Source organism: Ranitomeya imitator, chromosome 1, assembly GCF_032444005.1.
Source record: "Ranitomeya imitator isolate aRanImi1 chromosome 1, aRanImi1.pri, whole genome shotgun sequence".
Classification (NCBI taxonomy): domain Eukaryota; kingdom Metazoa; phylum Chordata; class Amphibia; order Anura; family Dendrobatidae; genus Ranitomeya; species Ranitomeya imitator.
The window spans coordinates 212,939,297-212,951,880 of record NC_091282.1 but is presented as its reverse complement, the minus strand read 5'-3'; positions in this window follow the sequence as shown (position 1 = coordinate 212,951,880).

Sequence of the window (12,584 nt, the reverse complement as noted above, 5' to 3'; positions counted from 1 at the left end):
ATATAGAGGACAGTGGTAGGTTGGAGTCAGAGAGTGTGTTGGTGTCTAGGTGTGCGAGGTTCTTGCGTGGGTGTGCATGGTGCTGGACATGGGTGACAGGTGAGGAGGACAGGAGTGAGAAAGTGAGTAGATGGTGGTCAGATAGAAGGAGAGGGGAGGTTGTGAAGTTAGATAGGGAACATAAACGGGTGATGACCAGGTCTAATGTGTGTCCGTCTGTGTGGGTGGCTGAGGAGGACCACTGGGTAAGTCCAAAGGATGAAGTAAGGGACAGGAGTTTGGGGGCTGCTGACTGGTGGGTGTCAATGGGGATGTTGAAGTCCCCCTTGATGATGGTGGGAATGTCAGCAGACAGAAAGTGAAGGAGCCAGGTGGAGAATTGGTCAATAAAGACAGCAGTTGGGCCCTGAGGTTGGTATATGATGGCCATTTGGAGGTTGTAGGGGGAGTAGATGTGGACAGAGTGGACTTCAAAAGAAGGGAGGATAAGGGAGGGTAGAGGTGGGATTGGGTTAAAGGTACAGTTGGAAGAAAGGAGAAGGCCCACTCCTCCACCTTGTTGTGTGGGTGAAGTGGAGGCCACCGTAACATAGTGCAGCAGGGGAGGCTGTGTCAGAGGGTGTCAGCCATGTTTCAGTGATGCCCAGAAAGAAAAGATTTTTGAATTGTCATTAACCACTTTCTCATGTCAGCTGTATATTTACTAGAGATGACCAAATATGTTTGGAAAACGATCGCCAAACATAATTTCGGCACGAATATGGCAGATTCAAATTCATGATCAGATACACAATCATTTTTCTTAAAATCAGTAAAGAGTTGTTATGGTAAAAGTGCAGGAAAATAATTAGTATTTTAAAGTAGATGATAGATAGATAAATACATAGATAGATAAACAGATAGATAGATAGATAGATAGATAGATAGATAGATAGATAGATAGATAGATAGATAGATAGATAGATAGATAGAACAAAAAGCCAGCAATACAGCAGCCGCGTACAGTAAAATCACAGTGGGACCTGACAGAATAGATTAGACAGATTACATACAGTATATACACTTAGGCTAGATAGATATATAGATGTCCATGACACACACATATATATAGGTTTATACTAAATAGATATGCAGATAGAAGAAAAGTCCGTCAATTCAGCAGCCACATACTGTAAAATCACAGTGGGATCCGACAGGATAGAATAGATGGATTAGATAATAATAATATAATAATAATAATTTTTATTTATATAGCGCCAACATATTCCGCAGCGCTTTACAAATTATAGAGGGGACTTGTACAGACAATAGACATTACAGCATAACAGAAATACAGTTCAAAACAGATACCAAGAGGAATGAGGGCCCTGCTCGCAAGCTTACAAACTATGAGGAAAAGGGGAGACACGAGAGGTGGATGGTAACAATTGCTTTAGTTATTCGGACCGGCCATAGTGTAAGGCTCGGGTGTTCATGTAAAGCTGCATGAACCAGTTAACTGCCTAAGTATGTAGCAGTACAGACACAGAGGGCTATTAACTGCATAAAGTGAATGAGAACATGATGCGAGGAACCTGATTGTTTTTTTTTTTTTTTTAAATAGGCCACACAGGGATCGTTAGGTTAATGCATTGAGGCGGTAGGCCAGTCTGAACAAATGAGTTTTTAGGGTACGCTTAAAACTGTGGGGATTGGGGATTAATCTTATTAACCTAGGTAGTGCATACCAAAGAATCGGCGCAGCACGTGTAAAGTCTTGGAGACGGGAGTGGGAGGTTCTGATTATTGAGGATGCTAACCTGAGGTCATTAGCGGAGCGGAGGGCACGGGTAGGGTGGTAGACTGAGACCAGAGAGGAGATGTAGGGTGGTGCTGAGCCATGGAGTGCTTTCTGGATGAGGGTAGTAGTTTTGTACTGGATTCTGGAGTGGATGGGTAGCCAGTGTAATGACTGGCACAAGGTAGAGGCATCGGTGTAATGGTTGGTGAGGAATATGATCCTGGCAGCAGCATTCAGGACAGATTGGAGCGGGGAAAGTTTGGTAAGAGGGAGGCCGATTAGTAGAGAGTTACAATAGTCCAGACGAGAATGAATAAGTGAAACAGTAAGAGTTTTTGCAGAGTCGAAGGTAAGAAAAGGGCGTATTCTAGAAATGTTTTTGAGATGCAGGTAAGAAGAGCGAGCCAGTGATCGGATGTGGGGGGTGAATGAAAGGTCAGAATCAAGGATGACCCCGAGGCAGCCAGCATGTTGCTTTGGAGTAATGGTGGAACCGCACACGGAGATGGCAATGTCAGGCAAAGGTAGGTTAGTAGAGGGAGAGAACACGAGGAATTCAGTTTTTGACAGGTTTAGTTTCAGATAGAGGGAGGACATGATGTTAGAGACAGCGGTAAGACAATCACTGGTGTTTTCTAAAAAGGTCGGCGTGATATCAGGAGAAGAGGTGTATAATTGGGTGGCGTCAGCATAGAGATGGTACTGGAAACCAAATCTACTGATTGTTTGTCCAATAGGGGCAGTATACAACGAGAAGAGGAGGGGGCCTAGGACTGATCCTTGAGGAACCCCAACAGTAAGGGGAAGGTGAGAGGAGGAGGAACCAGCAAAACATACAGTGAAGGATCGGTCAGAGAGATAGGAGGAGAACCAGGAGAGAACGGTGTCCTTGAGGCCGATGGAGCGGAGCATAGTGAGGAGGAGCTGATGATCCACAGTGTCGAATGCTGCAGAGAGATCCAAGAGAATTAGCATGGAGTAGTGACCATTAGATTTAGCTGTTAGTAGGTCATTAGAGACTTTAGTGAGGGCAGTTTCAGTAGAGTGTAAAGAGTGGAAGCCAGATTGAAGAGGGTCGAGAAGAGAGTTATCTGAGAGATAGCGGGTAAGACGGGAGTGGACCAGGCGTTCGAGGAGTTTAGAGATGAAGGGAAGATTAGAGACAGGTCTATAATTAGCGGCAAAGTTTTGATCGAGGGATGGTTTTTTAAGTAATGGATGTATGATGGCATGCTTAAATGAGGAGGGAAAAATACCGGAAGTGAGGGAAAGGTTGAATATTTTTGTTAGGTGAGAGGTGACCGCTGGGGAAAGGGACTGGAGGAGATGTGACGGAATGGGGTCACTGGTGCAAGTGGTCGGGCGAGAAGATGCAAGGAGCCTGCTTACTTCTTCTGTAACTGCTTCAAAGTCAGAGAGTGAACTAGATGCAGTGGGGGAGGGAGGACAGTGCATGGTATGAAGAGATTGGGAAATGATTTCCTGTCGAATGTGGTCAATTTTTTCTTTGAAGTAATTGGCCAGATCGTCAGCACGGAGATCCATGGGTGGGGCCTGCTCTCTTGGGTTGAGTAGGGACTGGAACGTGTCAAAGAGACGTTTAGGGTTATTGGACAGGGAGGTGATGAGGGTGTTGAAGTAGGTTTGTTTGGAGACGTGAAGGGCAGAATTGTATGTCTTTAGCATGAACTTATAATGGATGAAATCTTCGGGTAGATTAGATTTTCTCCACAGACGTTCTGCGCACCTGGAGCACCGCTGCAGGAAACGTGTTTACAGCGTGTGCCACGGTTGTTGCCGTCTATGCCGAGTTGTTTTATGTATAGGAGGAGCAGCTTCATCCAGAGCACTTTGCAGGGTTTCATTGTAATGCTTCAGAGCAGAATCAGGACATGAGATGGAGGAGATAGGGGCCAATGATGACTGCAAGTTCTTCATAAGTTTCTGGGTGTTAATGGCCTGTATGTTTCTATAAGTGTGGAAAGTGGGGGTGACCTGAGCGGGATGGCAGTTCTTGATAGAGAATGAAAGAAGGTTGTGGTCAGAGAGTGGGAGAGGGGAGTTTGTGAAATCATCCACTGAGCAAAGCCGGGAGAAGACTAAGTCAAGGGAGTTTCCATCTTCATGTGTTGGAGAGTTAGTATGCTGCGAGAGGCTGAAAGAGGAGGATAGAGATAAAAGGTGAGAAGCAGATGGGGAGAGGGGAGAGGCAATGGGGATGTTGAAATCACCCATGATAAGGGTGGGGGTGTCACAGGAGAGAAAGTGTGGAAGCCAGGTGGCAAAGTGATCTAGGAACTGATGAGAGGGGCCGGGAGGACGATACACCACCGCCACTCGCATGGAGAAGGGGATGTAGAGTCTGACCACATGGACCTCAAAGGAAGGGAAGACAGGTGAGGGTACTTGGGGGATAACTTGGAAAGTACATTTGGGTGAAAGGAGCAGACCAACGCCTCCACCTGCTCTGTTGTCCGATCTTGGGGTATGAGATACAGTATGTACACATCTCAGTGACATATACAATTAGTACAGTGTGTGCGCAGTTTACAGTACATATATTTAATTATTAAAAGATTATTTATATGAAAAAATGGAGTGTGCTCCCGCATAATTTTCATAAGCAGCAGAGGGAAAGCTGATGGCTGGGGGCTGATGTTTATCGCTTGGGAAAGGGGTAATACCCATGCAGCATCACAGGCTATTAATATCAGTTCACAGCTTTATACTTAGCATTTAGTGGCTATTAAAATGGGAGCTCATACCCCAAAAAATGTCGTAGATCCCCCTATAATTAGTAATCAGCAAATGCTAGGCAGACAGCTGCAGGCTAATACTAATAGCCTAGGGAAGGGCCATAGATACTGCCACCACCAGGCTAAAAACATCAGCTTCCCATCACTTCAGAAAAGACACATCTCTCAGATGTCTCAATTCTGGCACTTTGCCTCACTCTTCCCACTTGCTCTGTAGTGGTGACAAGTGAGGTGATAGTTGGAGGGGGTTGATGTCACCTAAGTATTGTCAGGTGACATCAAGTCCCGAGGTTAGTAATGTAGAAACATTTATAAGATGCCCCAATTACTAACCCCATAGTCATATTGTATAAAAACAAATGCAACCAGAAAAAAAGTCCTACAGTTGAAAAAATGACACAGACTCCTTTAATAAATCTTAATTAAACTATATTTACTGCATCACCCATTCCAGTGATGCACTTGTCCCCTGCAAGAGAATTAAAATAATAAACAACAATATTCATCACATTTCCATAGAGAAGATAATAATCCATTTGTCCCTCGACGGATCCAGCTTTGCTACATCTAGATGGCAGGCTGCATGGTTGTATGATGTGACCATACAGCCGGCCATCTTGCAGATAAACTGAGCAGCGTCTGCTACTGCTGTACAGTGTGTCGCGGTGACCTCGTAGGACCTGTCTGACATTACTGCAAACGTGAGAAAGTGCTCATGCTCCCAGTGCTATCAGAAAGGTCCTGGGAATTGACAGACAACTCACTGACGTGAGCTCAGTTAGAAATTTTCCCATGGCTCATCCGCTAACTTCAAAACAGTACCAGAGATGTCAGTGTGCATGTGTCCATGTGTGTAATGCATGTGGCACATGTGTGGCAACTGTGTGCAGCCTGTGTGCTGCATCAGTATCACATGGCGGGTGCCAGGGAAGCAGCAGTGCAGTAAGTGCTGTTTCACAATGTCTGGTGCTGAAGATGACTCTCATCATTCTCCCCTGCTCTGCTGGCGATCAGCACTAGCAGGGGAGAATGATAAGAGTTGTATTCAAATGAGAACAAGGACAGCAAAAGGCAGTTTTTGGGATTATTACTTCCATAAACTTACACCTGCTGCTGCTAGTAACAGTGACAGCAGGAGCAGCTGATGGGAGTATTCCTCATCTGCCACTTTAAATAAATAAATTAAAAAAACTGTGTGGGTTCCCCTAAATTTTTTTAACCAGACAGGCAAAACTCATGGCTAGAGGCTCTAAACCCCAGCTGTCAGCTTCAACAAGGCTGGTTATCAGAATAGAGGGGTCCCCACACTGTTTTTTTTTTACTTATTTAAATAAATAATTTAAAAAAACAGTGTGGGATCCCCCCCCCCATTTTTGACAACCAGGCTTGCTAAAGCAGACAGCTGAGTGCTGGTATTCTCAGGCTAGTAAGGGACTGCCGCTTTGCCCGGCTCTTTCCACTTGCACTGTATCAGTGGCAAGTGGGGTTAGTGGGGTTCATATTTGTCTGGTTGATGTCACCTTTGTATTGTCTGGTGACATCAAGCCCATGGATTACTAATGGAGACGCATCTATCAGACACCTATCCATTACTAATCCTATAGTTATCTGGTAAGTAAAGACACAGCCAGAATGAAGTATTTTATTAGAAATTAAACAAAACACACTTTTCCACTTTTATTTGAAAATAAGAAGCACAGTTATACTCACCTAACGCCTAATTCCACTTACTCCCTTGTCTCCTGCAATAAAACAAAAATAAAAAACAACATCTCTCACCTTTTCATCATTCTGTCCCACACTGTAATCCATGTCTGGAGATTAATAGTTTTCCACTTGGACAGTACAAAGATATGACCAACCAGGCTGAGAACCACTTGTGAATGAGCTGCTGCGAACGCAGGTACGGTGAGTAGTGATGACGTCATCGAGGTTACGGCAGGTAACTGTGGCTGCATTCCCAGCTAGGCTGAACTGCGGTGACCTCAACAGTGACCCATGGTAAAAAGTTTACTGCAGGTCAGTACGCGCCGTTTGATGAGAAACTGCTGTGGCTCCTGCTATCACTGTTATCAGTGACAGCAGACATCGTCTGATGGGAGGAGTAGTTTCTCATCAGCTGGCACCTGCTGACCTGTGGTAACCTTTTTACTACGGGTCACCATGGCAGGTCACAGTATCTCTGCGGGGTCACACTGACATCTGACAGCATGACCCCGCAGCGCTCTGACAGCGTTTTTTTTAACTTTTAGCAAAGGCACCGACTGACGAGAGACTACTACTTCCATCAGTAGCACCTTCTCTCGCTGTTGTCAGTGACAGCAGACGTAGGCTGATGGTAGAAGTAGTATCTCATCAGCCAGCACCTGTTGACCTGCAGCAAGCTTTTTACAATGGGTCACAGCATCATCTGACAATATGACCCCCATAGGGCTCTGATGGCGATATCGGCTTTTGTGCTGTGTATAGCATTTGGCAATATTTGGCGATTAAATTGATGAATGTAGCAAATTCGGGGATCGAGATCAGAACCGAATATTGATATATTCGCTCATCGTAAATAGTTACGTCTTAGGTGGGATCCCACTGCTTGCTGCAGATTCCGGTGATGAGCCCGCAACTTTGTGAATTGTGATCCACTCGCAGTTGTTAACATGTTAAATGCCACTGTTAATCTCTGACAGCAGCATTTAACATGCTTGTCCCGGAAGCATGTCACTAATCCCACCCATTGGCACCGGTGTCACATAACGTCGCCAATGGGTTAGCATGACAACCCGGGGCCTGCAGAAGACCCCTTTGGTTGTTATTGTTATTGTCTGGATAGGTATGAGCACCTCCCAGTGGTCAGCGCTCATAGCAAGTGATCATTTTAGCTACATAAAGCAGGGCTGAAGCCCTGCTCTGTGTAGCACAGGCGATCAGATGTTCGCAGCTTCTAGTCTCCCTTGGAGACTATTGAAGCAAATAAAAAACAAAAAAAATGTTTTTAAAAATATGAAAGGCCAAAAACAAATACAAGTTCAAATGGCGTTAAAATGCAATAACAGTCTGTCATGACTGGACTGGCGAGTAAACTGGGACCAGGGGCAGCTTTCCTGGCCCTAGCACTAGGGGGCATCCTAACTCGCCCTGTTCCCTGGGATACCTCAGCTGGCGAGGATGTCGGGGCCTCTGCCCTTGCCCTTTCTCCTAACTGCAGCCCTGCATCTGTCCCCTTCCCCACCCGGGGAAGAGCAGTGCTGCCATGTATCGTAGTATACAAACCTGACAAACAGGAGAACCAAGACAAGGGTAAAAGAAAACTCCACTCACACAAAATAAACTCTCACAAATAACAGAGGTATTCGCCAGGGTGTGAAGGACAGGGGAAGAAAATAAGGCAGGTAAGGATGAGGAATTTCCAAGCATACAAATCAAACAACTGTCGCACAATAAACTCCTCACTACTACAGGTCTATCTAGCAAGTGCTATCTCAGACAAGGATCTGGCCAGAAGGCCTAGCTTTTATAAAAGAGAGGAGTGGCTAACTGAGCACAGCTGAAAGCAGGGATTTCCACATGGCCTATTAACCCCTGTCCTGCTGAAAGAAAACAAATACCTTTAATATGCCGGAGAAGTACTTCTTCTCAGCGCACAAAACAAGAGCCATCAGACGCTGCAGTCTTCTGGTACTGCTCTGTTGCGGTAACTCTGTGACACAGACGATCAAAAGATTGTATCTACACCAAAATTGTAGCAATAAAAAATTCAGCTAGGTGCACAAAAATAAGCCCTCAGGCAGGCCCAGACCACAAAAAATGGAGATGCCATGAGTCTCGTAAAATTGATTTTATTTTATTTTTTTAGAAAGTTTGGATTTTTTTTTTTAGAAAGTTTGGATTTTTCACCACTTAATTAAAAAGAACCTATCATGTTTGGTATCTACAAACTCGTAATGACCCGGAGAATCATAATAGCAGGTTAGTTTTAGTATTTAGTGAACATGGTAAAAAAAAACTATTGTAGAATTGCGCTCTTTTTGCAATTTCACCACACTTTGATTTTTTTTCCTGTTTTTCAGTACACTATTTGGCAAAACTAATGATGCTGTTCAAAAACACAACTCCTCTCGGAAAAAACAAGCCCTCACATGGCCATATTGACAAAAAATAAAAAAAGTTATGGCTTGGGAAGCATGGGAGCAAAAAACAGAAACTCAAAAATGGAAAAACTCGAGGTTGAGAAGCGGTTATATGACACCTGTTTTCCTGGCAAGAAGATTGCTAATTGTTTAACTTCCTAGCGACATAATATACCTGTATGTCATATGCTGGCTCCCTGACTTTAATGCGGGCTCACAGGCTGAACTCACATGTTTCCCAGCACATGATTGCTGATTTAATCAGCCATTATATTTCTCTAACAATTACTGGTGGAGTGGAGTTCCACCCACAGCAAATATCCTGTTAAATCCTGCTATAAATCTTTGACGGAGACGTTTAACACGTGCTGTCATTGGGGATGTGTCATTTTACCAGCCCACCGGAGCACCCATGATGTGATCTCTGGGATCCTATTGGTTGACATGACAGCTGAGGGTCTTCAGCAGACCCCCGTGGTCATTATGACCCCCCTGCGAAAACCAGCATTTAGCTGGCGTTCATAGAAGATCCTGATTTTCAACATAAAAAGCAGTGCTGATAGACCGCTATGAATAGCACAAGCGATCAGAAAAAACACAAAAGTTCAAATTACCTCCTGTTGCCCCTTTAAAAACAGTTAAATAAAAAATACACATTTGGCAGTGTTCGTAAGGCCAGCGTCACACTTGGCGTAGGGAAATACGGTCCGTATTATACAGGCGTAATATGCAGAAAGGTTCCCAAAACAGTGATCCGTATGTAATCTGTAGGCAGGGTGTGGCAGCGTATTTTGCGCATGTAAACCTCTGTATGCAATCCGTATGGCATCCGTACAGCGAGATTTTCTCGCCGGCTTGCAAAACGGACATAGAATGGATCCATGGGCTCAAATATTCATGAAAACATATATACAGTCTATCTATAATATAACGCTGGGAGCGTCACTCTGTCCGAAGCCTCTATAGACTGCGCAAGCGCAAGCGCCGGCGCAGTCTGGGCCTCACAGAGCGACGCTCCCGGGAGATCGCGGTGTGCGTTCACACTGAACACACACCGCGATCTCCACCGCAGAAGCAGGGACCGCCAGGAGGGTGAGTATCGGCCTATATTCACCTGTCCCCGTTCCATCGCTGAGCGGCGCCATCTTCCCGGTCTTCGGTCTGTGGCCTTCAGTTCAGAGGGCGCGATGACGCGCTTAATGCGCGCCGGCGCCGCCCTCTGACTGAATAGTCACGGCCAGGAGACCGGGAAGATGGCGGCGTTCAGCGATGGAACGCCGGACAGGTGAGTATAGTAAGTGCTGGGGGGGCCTGAGCTGGCGGCGATACCGGCACCTGACCCCCACAGCGCGCCGGTGTCCCCGCCTGCTCAGGCCCCCCAGCACTCGGCGCCGAGCGGGTCAGAGGCAGTATGGGGACGCAGGATGGAGCAGCACATAAGGATGGGGACGCAGGATGGAGCAGCACATAAGGATGGGGACGCAGGATGCAGCAGCACGTAAGGATGGGGACGCAGGATGGAGCAGCACATAAGGATGGGGACGCAGGATGGGAGCAGCACATAAGGATGGGGACGCAGGATGGAGCAGCACATAAGGATGGGGACGCAGGATGCAGCAGCACATAAGGATGGGGACGCAGGATGCAGCGGCACCTAAGGATGGGGACGCAGGATGCAGCAGCACATAAGGATGGGGACGCAGGATGGAGCAGCGCATGACAGGATGGGGACGCATGATGGAGCAGCGCATGACAGGATGGGGACGCAGGATGGAGCAGCGCATGACAGGATGGGGACGCAGGATGGGAGCAGCGCATCACAGGATGGGAGCAGCGCATCACAGGATGGGGACGCAGGATGGGAGCAGCGCATGACAGGATGGGGACGCAGGATGGGAGCACCGCATGACAGGAAAGGGAACGCAGGATGGAGCAGCACATGACAGGATGGGGACGCAGGATGGAGCAGCGCATGACGGGATGGGGACGCAGGATGGAGCAGCACATGACAGGATGGGGATGCAAGAAGGAGCAGCGCATGACAGGATGGGGACGCAGGATGGAGCAGCACATACCATGATGGAGACAATATACCAATATAAATGCTCGTCACCCGGGCGTAAAACGGGTTCAATAGCTAGTATATATATATATATATATATATATATATATATATATATATTTAATACAGCGCTAGATAGCTTAAAAGCCGGTAATTCAATCTCCTTCTCAAACCCGACAGGATATGAGACATGGTTTACATACAGTAAACCATTTCATATCCCTTATTTTATTACATATTCCTCATTAATAATGTTACAAGTGAATGTGTGTTAAATTTGGGGGCTCTGGCTTCTAAAATGAAGGGTTAAATCACGGAAAAAATTGGCACCGCAAGTCTACGTAGCTACGTTCCCCTGCTTTCAATTCATTCCTCAGTTTTTGCAGGCAGGGGCGACTGCATTAGCAGGCTCTTGCTTGTAAAATTATTTAACCCCTTCAGATGGATTTACAGCATGGGACATGACTGTAACAGCGGAAAGGTATGGGATATTGTTGTTTATTTATTTTTCCCTTTTTACAGAACGAGGGTCGTCATTTGGATTGAAAGTATAATAAACTATTACAACACCCTGTGTCTTTATTTCAATAAAATACTTTTTTCCTAATGTGTGTGTTTTATTAACCATTTACTACTATTGGATTAATAATGGATAGGTGTCTTCTTGACACCTCTCCATTATTAACCAGGCTTAATGTCACCTTACAATAGCAAGGTGGCATTAACCCTTTATTACCCCATATCCCACCGCTACTCGGGAGTGGGAAGAGAGCGGCTAAGTGCCAGAATAGGCGCATCTTACAGATGTGCCTTTTCTGGGGTGGCTGGGGCAGATGTTTTTAGCCAGGGGGGTCCCTCTCTAGGCTATTAATATCTGCCCAGTCACTGGCTTTCCCACTCTGGCGGAGAAAATTGCTCTGGAGCCCATGCCAATTTTTTCCGTGATTTAACCATTTATTTTAGCAGCTAGAGCTGCTTTTGCAAACAGACACGTGGAACATTATTATTGAGGAATATGTAAATTCCTCAATATGTGATTTTACTGTACAACGCACTGAATTGCCGGCTTTTCTATAGAACATTGGTGCGTATTTCTCGCCAGTCACACTGTTGGTCCTTGTGTAATCTGTATTTTTCTCGCCCCCATTGACTTTCATTGGCGTATTTTTTGTGCAATATGCTGACAAATGCAGCATGCTGCGATTTTGTACGGCCGTAAAATACGGATGCGTAATATACGCCAGATAGAAGCTGCCCCATAGAGAATCATTGGTCCGTGTGCAATGAGTATTTTTTGCGCATCACATACGTCTGTAAAACTCTCTACTGTCATGCCGGCCTAATAGTCCAATATAACAAGCTAAAAAATAACTTAACTTTATCGGTTAACAGCGTAATGAGAAGATATTAAAATGCCAGAATTACGTTCTCTGGCTGTCGCAACATTGCATTAATAAGCAGTCAAAGCATTATATCTACTACAAAATGGTATTAGTAAAATTGTCTACTCAGGGCACAAAAAATAAGCCCTCAAACATTATAAATCCTCTAAACACAAGCCTTCATATGGCTATAATGAAGAAAAAAAAAGTTATGGCTTTTAGATAAAGGGAAGGAAAAAACAAACTGAAAAAATGGAAAATTGCCACAATATGAAGTGTCAAGATGCAATTTGTTCCACACACCGAAACACACACACAAGCAAATTTCAGCAAAATGTAACTCGAAAATGAGTGTGTTGTACTTACACTTTAATTTATTTAACAATCAAATCAAACAGGCTGGTGTAAAACAGTGAAACATTTAGGCTTGGAAGATAGATGTCTTTTTTCAGAATTATTTGCTTTTTAAGTTAAACTTTT